The following is a 16,367-nucleotide window of genomic DNA, read 5'->3' on the forward strand; positions in this document are numbered from 1 at the left end:
AGTAGGATGGATGGTGATCTGTGGCATCTCTGCACCACCAGGCGCTGAATGGCTGAACATCCACAACTCTACAAGGGACATGGGATTCGGAGGCTTGTCTGTTCAGTAAAGTAGGACAGATGCTGATCTGTGGCATCTCTGTCGAAAGACACAATGCTGGTTCACGCAACAGTGTTTCGGTGCACATTGTTCATCTACATTGTTGAATGTGGAGCTCCGCAGCATACCATCCCTTCGCGTTCACACGCTGTCCCGACGACATCGTCCATTACGACTGCGGTGGGGACGGGATCATCGGGATTCGACCGTCGATCAATGGAAACGCTTCGGCTCTTCGGGTGAACCCCAAGATCAATGGGCGTCTCCACGTCATCGAGGTGAACGGCGACTCGAAGCGCCCAGCACGCAATTGGCGCAGGCTGCTGGAAGCAGTATTATGCTATGGGAGACATTCTCCTGCGCGTTCATGGGACCTGTTGTGGTAATCGCAGACGCGCTGACAATGCGAATCACCAACATCCCTTCATGCTTGATGCCTTCCCCGGCGGCGACGTCACCTTTCAGTAGTATAATTGACTGTGTCTCGGAGCCAGAACTGTGCTACAGTAGTGTGGTGGTTTTAGAAGCATTATACTGAACTCATGTTAATGTCTCGGCGACCAGATGCGCCTGACGTAGCCTATGGAACCCACCTGTGTCGCTATCGGTCGCTATCACTGCGCACGCAAATCAGCGACCCATTAATCATGCGAATTACGTGACCTGTGCGTAGACATCTAATGCCACGTATCTCCACAAACCTACCAACAAATCGTCGGATCCCTGATACGCAATATCAGCGTTGTATTTCATTGCAAAGACGGACAAACAAACAACTAAGCAGGTGCTCATTATAGTTTGGCTCATCAGTGTATCTTGTACGTACCTCCAAAAAAGTGTGTTATTTCTACAAACCAGCTCAATGAATATTTACTTTTATGCCATCAACCACTGGAAAATCAACCCTGAGAATAATCAGAATTCAAAAATGGTTCAAATGGGTCTGAGCACTTTGGGACTTAACATGTGAGGTCATCAGTCCCCTAGACTTAGATGTACTTAAAACTAACTAACTTGACATCACTCACATCCATGCCCGAGGCAGGATTCGAACCTGCGGCAGTAGCAGCAGCGCGGTTTCGGACTGAAGCGCCTAGAACTGCTCCGGTGCAAACAATCAGAATTAAATTTACGATATGTTTATACACAATCTCAACTCCGTGCCGCTTCTTCGTACGTTTAGAATGGCAGTGATGTCTAACCCATTCCTCCCCCACCACAATTCGAGAACAAATAACCATTTTCAAAATAATTTAAGGTTCTTTCACCTGGAATTTGCATAACTCGTATGGTTTAAGGAAAACTTTCGTTCCTAGCTCAGCAGATGAACTCAGATTCCGACGTTTATCTTCCGTTCAGCTGACATCTTTCCACCCTGTGGCCAGAAAAGAGAGATGGAAGATCGTTCGTATTTCTTAATTTAATTACTAGGAAATTGTTTCTGTTCTACCTAGAAATAGTCTGCAACACAAATAATTTTTCTGAAAGAATACACAAATTCACGATCTGTCTTCTAACTTGTAAACGAAAATTTTCAGTTACATTTCTGGATAATTCTTGGACGTTTGATGCACTTGACTAATGCAGCATGTTGTGTTCAGCAGTTCAGCAAACTAATCAACTAACATGTTTCTATAGAAAATTTGTTGCAGGATAAAAGACATTTCTCACCTATTTCACATTCAAAAGTAGTACTGCTATGGGACATATCATTTCTCTTACCATGTGCCGTATTCTGATACTGTTTATTGACTTCAATCTGAAAACAACGTTATCATAAATAGTGCCAAAACACAATTTTCAAGTTTCTCCTCAGCTAAATATTTTAATTTTTGCACAACCATTTGGAAATCTTTCGTTCCAAATTGTATACAGATTCAGTTTCTGGCAGCAGTAGATGTGTAATCTTTACATAGCGACAGAATCACGCTCAATCGCCCCATAAAAAATCCTATCAGAGTGCCGTACACACGAGCGAAGTACCGCTGGATATCTTAGTGTACCAATGTCGCCCATAATCAGGTGCCATTTTTGATCCCGCCACACGTGAGCGGTTTATCAGTGCAATCAGTATTTCGTAAGCGACGGTGTTGTAAAGTTCCGTTGCGATCTGGGAGGCTGGGGTCGCGTTATTGGCAGGAGGCCGGGGACAGACTGAGTGGTGCAGTTCATGGATGGACGCGACTGTGACACAGTGAAGTCTGCAATAACATTTGTTTATCATACTGAATTTACATAGTTATTAAATGCTTTCACATAGGCAGCTAGGCTTGAGCGTGTGCGACAAAGAAGTGCTAAGGCCTAGTCAGTGAATCATGATATGGCCGCCACGTGTCAGTGTGGCACAGCCGCTTGCTGTGCTGGCAGCAGCATGGGGATGAGAAAGTGTCGCCCGCCCAGACGATTTGCAGCGCAGTGCGGCTGCCACCTGAGCACTGCCGTAGACAGCCCATTGTGTGCTCAGATGAGGAGAGCCGACTGTGGTGCAGGTTGTCAGCTCCCATGAGGACTAGGCCCTGATCATCCACTACGCATCAGTTAAGACTGTAGAGGATGTTCACGAGTCGGCCAGGGGGCTGCACGAACACACCACTCCTCATCTATATGTGTTGATAACAGCTTGCAGATCTTCTAAGATGGCCTGTGATAGTTGAACGTTAATACTTCTTTGCAAAGTTGACCGATGATTCAGCTGTGGTCTGCACACACAGACTCTGAGTCTGAGATGTTATTATATCGAGTAGTAATGAGCGAACCGTTGTTAAGAAGTCGGAAGTGGCCGGATGCAGTCTGCGGCTGGGAGAAGCTGTGCGACATTGGAGGTCGCGGCCAGCCGGGATCGTGCTAGTAACACCGGAGGTGACTTTGGTATAAATTGAGTTTTTTGGTAACTTGCCTTTTTGTTACACGTAAATGTTGCTTCCTTGCGCACTGGGAGAATTTTGTCAGATTTGTGTATGCATACACTGAGAGTAATATTCGTGCCTTTGTTGCGGCCAGATACATGTTTATTGAGTATAGAAATTGTGTAATAATTAAGCTCTGCGTAAAATTTGTCAGTGTTTAAATAACCTATTTTGCGAATATAGTAAATTAAAGTCTTCATTGGTGAACCGTAAAATTACTGCTGGTTCACCAAAGGTTATTAATCTCAATCAACACACAAAATGTAAAGTGGAATTACAAAATGTAAGGTGGAATTACACACAATTTTCAGTAACACTCTTTATTCAAATTTGGTGCTAGACTTTACAATATTTAAAAAAACAATCATTTAACAAATAAGTCACAATTTACGATAGGAAAGGACTTTTGAATTATTAAATTATTGTAAGAAATTTCACGTCAGTGAAGGCAAGTACAGGCAAGCAATTTAACGTATGCAACGCGATGCTGTAATATTTGAAGCTCAGCTAAATTACAGGTGAATTTCACTCTATTCATTAAATGGCGCCGAATCGACCTTGTCGGCAACATATAAAGACAATCCTGTTTACAAAAGTTCTCAAAATAGAAAAACCAAAACGCATGAGTCATGCACACGGGGGGACACTCACAGTTAGTAACATTAACATTTCTAAAATATATAAAAAACAAATTTTACAAATTTCTGCCAGTTAACTTACGGTAAACACACAGGCTCGCCAGGTAGGACTTTCGAACTTTTACAACATTCTTCTTTCAAGACAACAATTTCTACCCGTAATGAAATGGCGAACTTTTGCATGGCACGTAAACACACTAATAACCAACTACCTCTATAAAACACATAAGCACGTTGAGTATAAGCCTTAAAAGGTATTAAATTGGAAAAACACACAACAGTTTTTGCCAACTACAAACAATATAAAAAAATCCACTTTGGCGTACAATAACAACCTTGCTTGGTTATAGCCAAATGTACATAGACGCAAATTTACGTAAGTTACAGCTTCCAGATGAGCAGGAACTCGTTATGCAATTGACTAGTTCTTACCACGAAGCAAAAGGAATTTCTCTTCTTTCTTAGAGTACCTTTTACACGTGAGTCTAGTGATACTAGTTATGGCAGGCGAGAGAATGGATCAGGTCTTAATGCCTTGCATTTTAAACAGTACAGTCATTGGTGCCTTAGACTTTCATAGGCATGGCAGAGGCTAATAGACGAATAAACCCGTAGGTAAGCTGGGAGGGGAAAGAAGCAATCCGAACCACAAATTTACTCTCCCCCCCTTTTCCTCCTCAAAAGGGGACAAACTGACCACCCTTTCTAATATTACAACCTTCCCACGGATGGGCAGACGAGAATGAATAGCGGGAAACCCCCAAAAAATACGGCTGGTATAATTAACAAGAATAAGTAAACAGAATTCAGTTAAACTTCGTAAAATCTGTTAAAAATCAATAGTCAACTTCTGAACCAACGCAGCACCTCCAAATGCTCTGCCGAGCCGCCCGCTGCCAGCCGCTTCAACGGACGCTGTAAGGCGCGCTGATTTTCAGAACCTCTTCGCCGGTCGACAGCATACGGCCGAACTGCAGATCAGGCCCCTTGCGGATCCACGCTCAGGAAGATTTCTTTCGCGACGAGCAGTTAACGCCACATACCACGGAGCCGCTGCTCGCGTCGCTTACACTGATGCGGTGATCTGCGTGCTGTCCCTCTAGGACCGGCAGAGAAGTCACTTCTTGATGACCCGACTGCCAACTCACCACGAAAGCCCATACAGCCACTTCTTAAACCAACGCGAACAGCCCACGTTTCCCCTTTCCCGCTAGAGGGAGACACCGAAGCCTTCAATTGCGACAACGGCGCCACCGCCAGAAAACGGAGGGCGACTGCTTCTCGTTACGCGCTGCGGCGCGTTTTTCAAAGCTAACTTTACTAAGGCTCAATTGGTTTCTTTATTACTTTTTTTACTCCGTTTAAGGCCTAGTTGACCATGCCCCTCTTGATCATTTAATCTCTCTATAGAAAAAATATGGCAATACTTGTTCCAATTAGCATGACCATGCATTGCACCCTGCGTGGATCGCAGTACGGTGCAATCATTCGTTTTCTGAATTTGCGTGGTGTGAAACCAATTGAAATTCATCAACAGTTGAAGGAGACATGTGGTGATGGAGTTATGGATGTGTCGAAAGTGCGTTCGTGGGTGCTACAGTTTAATGAAGGCAGAACATCGTGTGACAACAAACCGAAACAACCTTGGGCTCGCACAAGCCAGTCTGACGACATGATCGAGAAAGTGGAGAGAATTGTTTTGGGGGATCGCCGAATGACTGTTGAACAGATCGCCTCCAGAGTTGGCATTTCTGTGGGTTCTGTGCACACAATCCTGCATGACGACCTGAAAATGCGAAAAGTGTCATCCAGGTGGGTGCCACGAATGCTGACGGACGACCACATGGCTGCCCGTGTGGCATGTTGCCAAGCAATATTGATGCGCAACGACAGCATGAATGGGACTTTCTTTTCGTCGGGTGTGACAATGGATGAGACGTGGATGCCATTTTTCAATCCAGAAACAAAGCGCCAGTCAGCTCAATGGAAGCACACAGATTCACCGCCACCAAAAAAATTTCGGGTAACCGCCAGTGCTGAAAAAATGATGGTGTCCATGTTCTGGGACAGCGAGGGCGTAATCCTTACCCATTGTGTTCCAAAGGGCACTACGGTAACAGGTGCATCCTACGAAAATGTTTTGAAGAACAAATTCCTTCCTGCACTGCAACAAAAACGTCCGGGAAGGGCTGCGCGTGTGCTGTTTCATCAAGAAAACGCACCCGCACATCGAGCTAACGTTACGCAACAGTTTCTTCGTGATAACAACTTTGAAGTGATTCCTCATGCTCCCTACTCATCTGACCTGGCTCCTAGTGACATTTGGCTTTTTCCAACAATGAAAGACACTCTCCGTGGCCGCACATTCACCAGCCGTGCTGCTATTGCCTCAGTGATTTTCCAGTGGTCAAAACAGACGCCCAAAGAAGCCTTCGCCGCTGCCATGGAATCATGGCGTCAGCGTTGTGAAAAATGTGTACGTCTGCAGGGCGATTACGTCGAGAAGTAACGCCAGTTTCAACGATTTCGGGTGAGTAGTTAATTATAAAAAAAATCGGAGGCCTTAGAACTTGAATGCACCTCGTACTTGTCCATTATCGTCGGTAATCGCACCGCTTCACTAGCTCCTGTAAGATTTCGAGCGAGGTGTACATATGCTCTGCAGTGATCAATAGTTGGTCGTCCTCACCTTATTTATACACTGAAGCACTAAAGAAACTGGTATAGGCATGCCTATTCAAATACAGTTATTTAAACCGGCAGAATACGGCGCTGCGGTCGGAAACGCCTATATAAGGCAAGTGCCTGGCGCGGTTGTTAGATCTGTTTCTGCTGCTACAATGACAGGTTATCAAGATTTAAGTTAGCTTGAACGTAGTGCTATAGTAGTTACACGAGCGTTAGGACACAGTATCTCTGAGGCAGCAATGACAGGGGATTTTCCCGTACTACCGCTTCACAAGTGTACAGTGAATATCAGGAATCCGGTAAAATATCAAATCTCCGACTTTGCTGCGGTAGGAAAAAGATCCTGCAAGAACGGGACCAACGACGGCTGAAGAGAATCATTCAACGTGAACGAAGTGCAACCTTTCCGCAAATTGCAGCAAATTTAAATGCCGGACCAGCAACAAGTGTCAGCGTGCGAACCATTCAACGAAACATTATCGTTATGGGCTTTCGGAGCCGAAGACGCTCTCGTGTACCCTTGATGACTGCACGACACAATGTTTTACGCCTCGCCTTCGCCCGTCAATAGCGACGTTGGACTGTTGATGACTGGAAACATTTTGCCTGGTCGGACGAGTGTCGTTTCAGATTGTATCGAGCGGATGGACGTATACGGGTATGGAGACAACCGCATCAATCCGTGGACCCTGCATGTCAGCAGGGGACTTTGAAGCTGGTGGAGGCTTTGTAATGTTGTGGGGCGTGTGTAATTGGAGTAATACGGGACCCCTGATACGTTTAGATACGACTCTGACAAGAGACATGTACGTAAGCATCCCGTCTGATCATCTGAATCCATTCATGTCCATTGTGAATTCTGACGGACTTAGGCAATTCCAGCAGGACAGTGCGACAACCCACAGGTCCAGAGTTGTTACAGAGTGGCTCCAGGAACACTATTCAGAGTTTAAACACTTCCACATGAATCTTATTGAGCATGTCTGGGACGGCTTGCAACGTGCTGTTCAGAAGAGATCTCCGTCTCCTCGTACTCTCGCGGATTTATGGACAGCCCTGTGGCAGTCATGGTGTTAATTCCCTCCAGCACTACTTCAGACGTTAATCCAGTCCACACCAGCCGTGCTGCGGCACTCTGCATGCTCGTGGGGGCCTTACATGCTGTTAGACAAGTGTACCACTTTCTTAGGCTCTTCATTGTATATGTGACGCGTGTTCTTTCGGACATGTCTGTGAGTTTATTGCAGAGGATAATCAAAGGAAAAATTCGGGAAGAAATTTTAGGAACAACGGAGGAATATTTCACGGAAGAACAATATTAATCTATAATCTTGAATATTCAGAATTTCTACCAGACGAGCTAAGGCAGAGAGGGTAAGCTCTGTACCGATGTGCTAGCCGGATTTACAGTTGCCGCCCATGAATTCAGGGCACCAGGTGAGCATTGCCTTACAACCTCTGAGCAAGGAAAGTGGAAATGCGAAAGGGCTGGAGTGTCACATAAGAGGGTAATGTGAAGTAACACTTCATAATTTCAGTATCAGAGCGCCACTACCAAGTCAATCTTAGGCAGAAGGACCTGAGCTCAGCGACCCAGAACAATTACTCAGTTAACACAGTGAGGGAAGAGGCGCTGACGAGACCATTAAACGAGGGCAAATGTCTTCACACACCCAGAACTGACACCTCTCGGACACGGGTTCACTCCTCTAAATAACGAGGATTTCGTAGCTCAAAGAGAAAAACTGGAATATGGCCTGGTCTAATAGCCCCCTTCAAGGGGAAACTGAATCGTAATTACTTTTGAACTCGTGTCTATTTGTGATTATTGTTTGTTCTGCTGATAATCATTAAGAAATTAATTCTTAAGTATGTGACTGTGAGTTTTAAAATTTTCTCAAACAACTCCTCGCAAATGTTCCGAAATGCTCCTGTACTCAATGGACAACTACCTCATCTGACCGCTGCAACTGGTGTGATCAGCAACATGCTAAAAATATCTCAGAAGGTAAGGAAAACGTCGCCATTTTAAGTATTTAAAACAGTTCTCATTCTCGCCGCTGGCGGTAAAATTCCATCTGCCATACGGTGCTGCCATCTCTGCGACGTATTGACAATGAACACGGCCTCATTTTAAAACAATGCGCATGTTTCTATCTCTTTCCAGTCTGGAGAAAAAAAATCGGAGGCCTTAGAACTTGAATGACCTCGTAGATGGATATGTTGAAAATTAGGATCTGCTGGGGGGGGGGGGGGGGCGTGCTATGGTAGACCGGGCAGTTCTGATGACAACTGTGCCCGGATGGCACATCAATCAGCGCATCTGGCTAGTAAGTAGTAAGCAGTCCACCATAAATTTTCAACTTTCCCCAGCGATCTAAACCAATGCACGGTGGCCGCTAATGTCATTAGTTCCTTTGTGTCTTGACTGATTCATAATGGCTGTAGGATCGAAATTGTGCCTGTTTTTTCAGATATACCTGAAAGAGTACACACCACATATATTAATGAGGTGAGGACAACCAACTGATCACTTCACTGGGGATGCAAAGCATACTCGAACGGTCATTGATATCAGAGAAACGCTTCGAGTAATGAGGAAAATCGCCAATGGGCACTACAATAGTAGTGTGAGGATGTGAACAAGTTGAGAAATAGATCTGACTGGAGATGTTCTAGGGTAGTCTGTGCAGTTGTGAGGACCATTGTGTACGGATGGTGCACTGGTCAGTGTATGTTCCTAGTAAGCAGGAAACCCGGTTTCGCATCTTGGTTTGGCACCAATTTCCAACTTTCCTCACTGATTTCACTCAGTGCCCACTGGTAGCGAAGGTCATGTTTTGATTGACGTATCTTGGAGTTATAAACACAAACTACATACTGTAGATATGTAGTCCAGTCACTAAGCTGGCTATGAGCACAGTAACTCAACACTATGAGAAGGCCCTTTGGAGTCGTTCCACTCTTCCATTGATTTCTGGATGCAGTGGGTTTGTCCACAATTTCTGGGTATGAACTATGTCATCAAGTCTTACACAAAATTTGTATCTCCAGGGAGCGCCAGGGAGACGCCGTCTGTGGCAGATAACCCCGTCTAAAGACGTCAATGAACTGCCGCCCAGGGACACCACCAGCGCCGGTAATACACGTCTTGATCCATAAACAAGGTTCAGGTAACCCACCAAAGCATGAGCTACTGTACTATCCCGTTGACCGGGATGTGCCACCCTAGCCAAGAACCTTGATACATGATCTAAAATTTTCAGTACTTGTTTATTTCCAGCAGGTGTCCCATTACAGTGTGTTAAGATGCCAACTTCAAACATTTGAAAGCGTTTAGAGTCCACTGGTAGTCTTTGCATAGCGAGTTTTTGATAACCGAGGTCAGCTCTTTGTGTACAAGGTACCTAGTCATTCACATGCTGCTCAACATCAGACTTTCTTGTTCTCAACTCCTTCGCTACTCGTCTGTTCACTGTCCAGCGTCCCCTATGGCCTGACAACACATAGTCGTGCAATTGTCGCAATATTTCGTCTTTGAGTGCTGCCGGAACTATTATGGGTGGTATCAGAAAACAACATATGTTCATAGGTAGACTCTCCTCATGCTACAACACTCTTCCCAGCTGTAAAGCTCTCAAAGTCCGGCTTTCATTAAATATATTTATGTCACTCGAATTTCGCAAGTTAATCACTGATCTAACGTAGCTGCCTTATTGAGTTTCCTTTTCAGTACAGCGCTACACAACACAATGCACACACGACTGGTTACAGTATTCCTTTTCGAGCGCATTCACTCTTTACAGCAGTGGGTATGTGAGAAAAGTGTTACCAGTAAAATTCGTATTGGTACTGACACCTCCCAATAGGACAGTAAGCAGGTTCGGTTTCGAGTGCCAAAGGAACAACGACTGTTATGCGCCTCTTATACCTCACCGTGCCGAAGCTACTTTCTTAGAACGCCGGGCACGTGCTCTCAAAATAGCTGCAGGTACTGTTTGCTCATTCCTTGCAGCTGCAGAGTAGAAAACAGCACTGACGCAAATTGACAAGACGTGTATTACCGGGACTGGTGTTGTCCCTGGGCGGCAGTTGATTGACGTCTTTAGACGGGGTTAGCTGCCACAGACGGCGTCTCCCTGGTGCTCCCTGGGGATGCCCCTGCCCCTCCCCCCTCCATCCTCTCCCCGCCCCTTGCCCCTCGGCGTTTTATTTTTCCCGTGACGCGCAATTCTTGGCGCGTACGTCGCAGGACGTGCCCCGCCTTGCAGACGTCAGATACGCCCGTGCTGGGGGCGATGCGGTGCTCGCCGGACTTCATACCGCGCACAATGGACCGGTGGCGGCAACAGCACCCCGTTTGGAGAAAGCGACGGGACCTTGCTGGTGGGCCATTGTTGGATCAGGGCTTGTGCCGCCTATTGGATGTGTGATGCAACACGGAAAAATTCTAATGCCGTCTACTGACTAGCGATAGGAAAAAACGACCGGTTAAGACCGATACCGGTGTTTCTCTTCTGAATAACGTCAGAGACGGCAAAGGACTTAGAGAAGCAGTTGAACGGAATTGACAGTGTCTTGAAAGGAGCATATAAGATGAAGGTCAACAAAAGCGAAACGAGGATAATGGAATGTAGTCGAATTAGGTCAGCTGATGCTGAGGGTATTAGATTAGGAAATGAGACACTTAAAGTAGTAAAGGAGTTTTGCTATTTGGGTAGCAAAATAACTGATGATGGTCGAAGTAGAGAGGATATAAAATGTAGGCTGGCAATGGCAAGGAAAGCGTTTCTGAAGAAGAGAAATTTGTTAACATCGAGTATAGATATAAGTATCAGGAAGTCGTTTCTCAAAGTATTTGTATGGAGTGTAGCCATGTATGGAAGTAAAAGATGGACGATAAATAGTTTGGACAAGAAGAGAATAGAAGCTTTCGAAATGTGGTGCTACAGAAGAATGCTGAAGATTAGATGGGTAGATCACATAACTAATGAGGAGGTATTGAACAGAAATGGGGAGGAGTTTGTGGCACAACTTGACAAGAAGAAGGAACCAGTTGGTAGGACATGTTCTGAGGCATCAAGAGATCGGAAATTTAGCATTTGAGGGCAGCGTGGAGGGTAAAAATCGTAGAGGGAGACCAAGAGATGAATACACTAAGCAGATTCAGAAGGATGTACGAGGGCCGTTCAGAAAGTAACCTCCGGTTGATTTAAAAAAATACACCAAGTTAAATAAAAATATTTTAATATATACATCTTACAACTACATCTTTGCACTATTTTTCTACATAGTCTGCATAGCGATTGAGGCACTTATCGTATCTCTTCACAAGCTTTGAAATTCCTTCTGCATAAAAATCACACGCTTGTGCCTGGAGCCAGCCTGTGACCGCATCTTTGAGCTCTTCGTCGTCATCAAACCGCTGTGACCTGAGCCATTTTTTCAAATGCATGAAGAGGTGATAATCACTTGGCGCCAGGTCTGGGCTGTAAGGTGGATGGTTGATAACGTCCCACTTGAAGGACTCAAAAAGGGCCGCTGTTCTGCGAGCAGAGTGAGGACGGGCGTTATCGTGCAAAAAAACGATACCGGAAGTCAGCATACCACGGCGTTTGTTCTGTATAGCCCGTCGTAACTTTTTTATTGTTTCACAGTACACGTCTTGATTAATGGTCGTACCACGTTCCATGAATTCAACCAACAACACCCCTTTGGCATCCCAAAACACCGTTGCCATCAGTTTTCTGGCAGAAAAATCTTGCGAGGCTTTTCTTGGTTTGAGCCGGCCGAAGTGGCCGTGCGGTTAAAGGCGCTGCAGTCTGAAACCGCAAGACCGCTACGGTCGCAGGTTCGAATCCTGCCTCGGGCATGGATGTTTGTGATGTCCTTAGGTTAGTTAGGTTTAACTAGTTCTATGTTCTAGGGGACTAATGACCTCAGACGTTGAGTCCCATAGTGCTCAGAACCATTTGAACCATTTTTTTTTCTTGGTTTGGTAGGCGAATTTGAATGTGTCCACATCTTTGATTGTTCTTTTGTCTCAGGGTTCACGTACTTAATCCAGGTTTCGTCACCGGTCACGACTCTGTTTAACAATGGTTCTCCTTCGTCCTCATAACGTGACAGAAAGTCTAATGCAGAGGCCATTCTTTGAGTTTTGTGGTGGTCGGTAAGAATTTTGGGCACCCATCGTGCACAGAACTTACGGTAACCCAATCTTGCTGTCACTATCTCGTACAAGAGAGTCTTAGAAATCTGTGGAAAACCAGTAGACAACTCCGACATTGAGAAACGTCGATTTTCACGAACTTTCGCATCAACTGTCTGAACGAGTTCGTCAGTCACCAATGATGGTCTACCACTCCTCTCTTCATCATGAACGTTTTCTCGTCCACTTTTAAATAAACGTACCCATTCACGGACAACTCCTTCACTCATAACTCTTGGTCCGTACACGGCACAAAGCTCACGATGAATAGCTGCTGCAGAATATCCTTTGGCTGTAAAAAACCTTATGACAGCACGCACTTCACATTTGGCGGGGTTTTCTATTGCAGCACACATTTCAAACTGCCACAAAAACTAAACTAGCGTAGGTACGACGTTCACTCGACCACGGCTTGATGCCGACTGACCTGTTGAGTGCGTGAACGCACAGATGGCGTCGCTACTCCCCCCACAACCCGCACTGTGACCGATCGGAGGTTACTTTCTGAACAGCCCTCGTATGTTGCAGTAAGTACTGAGAGACGAAGAAGCTTGCACAGGATAGAGTAGCACGGAGAGCTGCATCAAAGCAGTCTCAGGACTGAAGACCACAACAACAACAACCGCTGCTAGCTCGGTCTCGATTATGACAGGTCTTTTTTTAAATTTTTTACAAATAACTGGGTAATTGAAAATGGAATTCCGCATTCTGCAAGACATCTTTTAATTTATTTTTTTTCCATGTATCAGCACTTGTTGGGCTTTCTGCAGTAGGTTTATTTGTTTAGATTCGTTCACACATCGAGCTGCGGATGTTTATGCTGGTAGCTTTGGTCTACTACAGAGTCAACAGCTTGTCATAGTTCTTTATATATGGTGTTTTTACTTAATTTCTTCGGACGTAACGCACCTGTTTCTTTCGCTTAATTACTTCGAAACGTCTGTGCTTGAAGAAAAAGTCGTAGAAAATGCAAGCGTAACGACAAAAGCGATAGAAATACGCGTGTTACGTCGACACGAAGTAGAAATACCACAATATCAAAAACTATGACAAGCTGTAGACTGTGTAGTAGACCAAAAGCTACCAGCAAAAACATCCAAAGCATCACGCGAGAGCGAAAATAAATGAACCCGTTGGAGACAGCACGAACAGTGCTGCGGCATTCATAAGAGAATTAATGACTGGATAATAGTCATAGCAGCTGTGGCATCTGCAGCTCCTTAGAGTTGACACGACTCGGTGGTGATGGTTATCCCAGTCGGTGTGACGTGGAACGGCGTCCGTCGCTCACGACAACGCCACCCTGTAACTAGTAGAAAAACACTAACTCCTCTTGTGGTTTTCTTTTGTTGTGAGTCCACAACAGACTCTTCACCTTGCGCGAACTGGCTAACTGTAGTTTAGTTCTTCTTTTTATTATGCCGTGTTAGATAATGGATGTTGAACATTAATAATATAAAGTCTTGAATCTTCAATTCATCACCCAAGTCGTGGCCACATTATGGAATTGCAAGGATGTTAAGTTGATAAATTGTTATTCCCTCATCAAGACGTCACTACGTCGCGTGTTCAATAACTACACGACGTAATTCCAGAGATAACACTTACTTCAGCAATGTTCAGAATACGGCGTAATCTTGGGACAAATCGACGATTGTTCACTGTTGAATAATCATGGATTCACTTTTCACTTCATAATATTCTAATAGTCAATTAATTGTCACTAATCCACTTGATAACGTCTATTCAGTTATGTAGGCACTAAGAATTAAAGTTCCAATCCAATTTTATTGTTCCTTGTAATTAATTGTCCCTACGCTGAGCACGCACACCTATTTCTCACTCGGGGACACGCTTCCGTTTGCATCAGTAATCCTGACAACTCGGCGCAATTGTACGTACTTCATGTTGGCGTTTGTATGTTACCTACTCGAGACTAACAATTGTTTTTCTGTCGGCGATCTTTCTTTTTCAATGCCCTTGAATGTTCGTGCTTATTCAGTATCACGAAGGCTAAGTCCCATCTCACATTTCACACGATTTAACTTCGCTGCGAATCTCAGTATCCCTTTATCTTGCTAATGATAAAGATGACTTTGCTTCAGTATGACTTCTGAATAATGCTTCAGTCTCTATCGCAAAACTTTCAATCTTCCTATTAGCTTAAAACAATCTAGTAGCACTTACATACATGCTACGATAGCAATAGTAGTAGAGAGCGACTAGATAGCAACTAAAGCTAAAGTTTCCATTTCCGAGTTACATTGTAGTCACATCGAGTTTCCTTTTCGATGCGGCTACAACTATCTTCTATGGTAAATGTTATCTTTGGCCAATTTACCACCTGGGCTGTAACCTTTGTTATTAATAGATTGCACTTCTTTCCTTGATGTTTTTGTTGCGTATACTATCATTTTCTTTCATTCAGCCTCTGTTTCATGATAAATATAGTTATTCACATGAGATTACTGTGGATCAAACTATCACAAGTGCTAACAAAGAGATAGGGGGGCTGGCCAGTACTTACCTCAGCTCAGTACAGCCGATAGATACACATAAAACAGAACAGAAAAGTTACGTTCCTAGCTTTCGGAACAAATGTTCCTTCATCGGGGAGGAGAGCGGGGAAAGAAAGGGAAGAAGGGAAAGGAGATTCAGTTACTCACAACCCAGGTTATGAAGCAACAGAGAAAGGAAAATAGGGAGGGTAGCAAGGATGGAGGCATGGTTGTCAGAGGGAAGCCAAAGATATTCTACTGTAAGTACTGTGCCAGCTTCAAACCAAAGAGGATGCATACAGAAGTAAAGAGGTATATAGTATAAACAAAACTATGTAGGATGAAAATATGCGTGAATGGCTAAAGAGGAAAGGGAAAAGAGGAGAAGACTGAAGAGTGAATGGGAGTGAGGTTGTTTAACGTAGCTTCAGTCCAGGGGGATGGTGGGATGAAAGGATGTGTTGGAGTGCAAGTTCCCATCTCCGCAGTTCAGAGGGACTGGTGTTGGGTGGGAGAAGCCAAATGGCACATACGGAGTAGCAGGTTCCTAGGTCCCTAGAATTATGCTGGAGGGCATGCTCCGCTACTGGGTATTGGGCATCTCCTAGGCGGACAGTTCGTTTGTGTCTGTTCATGCGCTCAGCCAGTTTAGTCGTTGTCATGCCGATGTAAAAGGCTGTGCAGTGCAGGCATGTCAGTTGATAAATGACATGCGTAGTTTCACACGTAGCCCTGCCTTGAATTGTGTATGTTTTACCAGTAGCGGGGCTGGAATAGGTGGTTGTGGGGGGATGCATGGGGCAGGTTTTGCAGCGGGGTCGGTTACAGGGGTAGGAACCGCTGGATAGAGAAGGTAGTCTGGGAATATTGTAGGGTTTAACAAGGATGTTACGGAGGTTACGGGGGCGACGAAAGGCAACTCTGGGTAAAATGGAAATGTCGTGTGGCTAGGGCCTCCCGTGGGTAGACCGTTCGCCTGGTGCAGGTCTTTCGATTTGACGCCACTTCGGCGACCTGCGCGTCGATGGGGATGAAATGATGATGATTAGGACAACTCAACATCCAGTCCCTGAGCGGAGAAAATCTCCGACCCAGCCGGGAATCGAACCCGGGCCCTTGGTGTGGGGAGAATTTTGTCAAGGGATGATCTCATTTCAGGGGTTGACTTGAGAAAGTCATATCCCTGGCGGAGTAATTTGTTGATGTTTTCGAGGCCAGGATAATATTGGGTGACAAGGGGGATGCTTCTGTGTGGTCTGGGGGTAGGAACATTGTTGTTGGACGGGGAGGAATGTAATGCTCGGGAAATCTGTTTGTGGACAAGGTC

Source organism: Schistocerca cancellata, chromosome 2 (assembly GCF_023864275.1).
Source record: "Schistocerca cancellata isolate TAMUIC-IGC-003103 chromosome 2, iqSchCanc2.1, whole genome shotgun sequence".
Taxonomy (NCBI): Eukaryota; Metazoa; Arthropoda; class Insecta; order Orthoptera; family Acrididae; genus Schistocerca; species Schistocerca cancellata.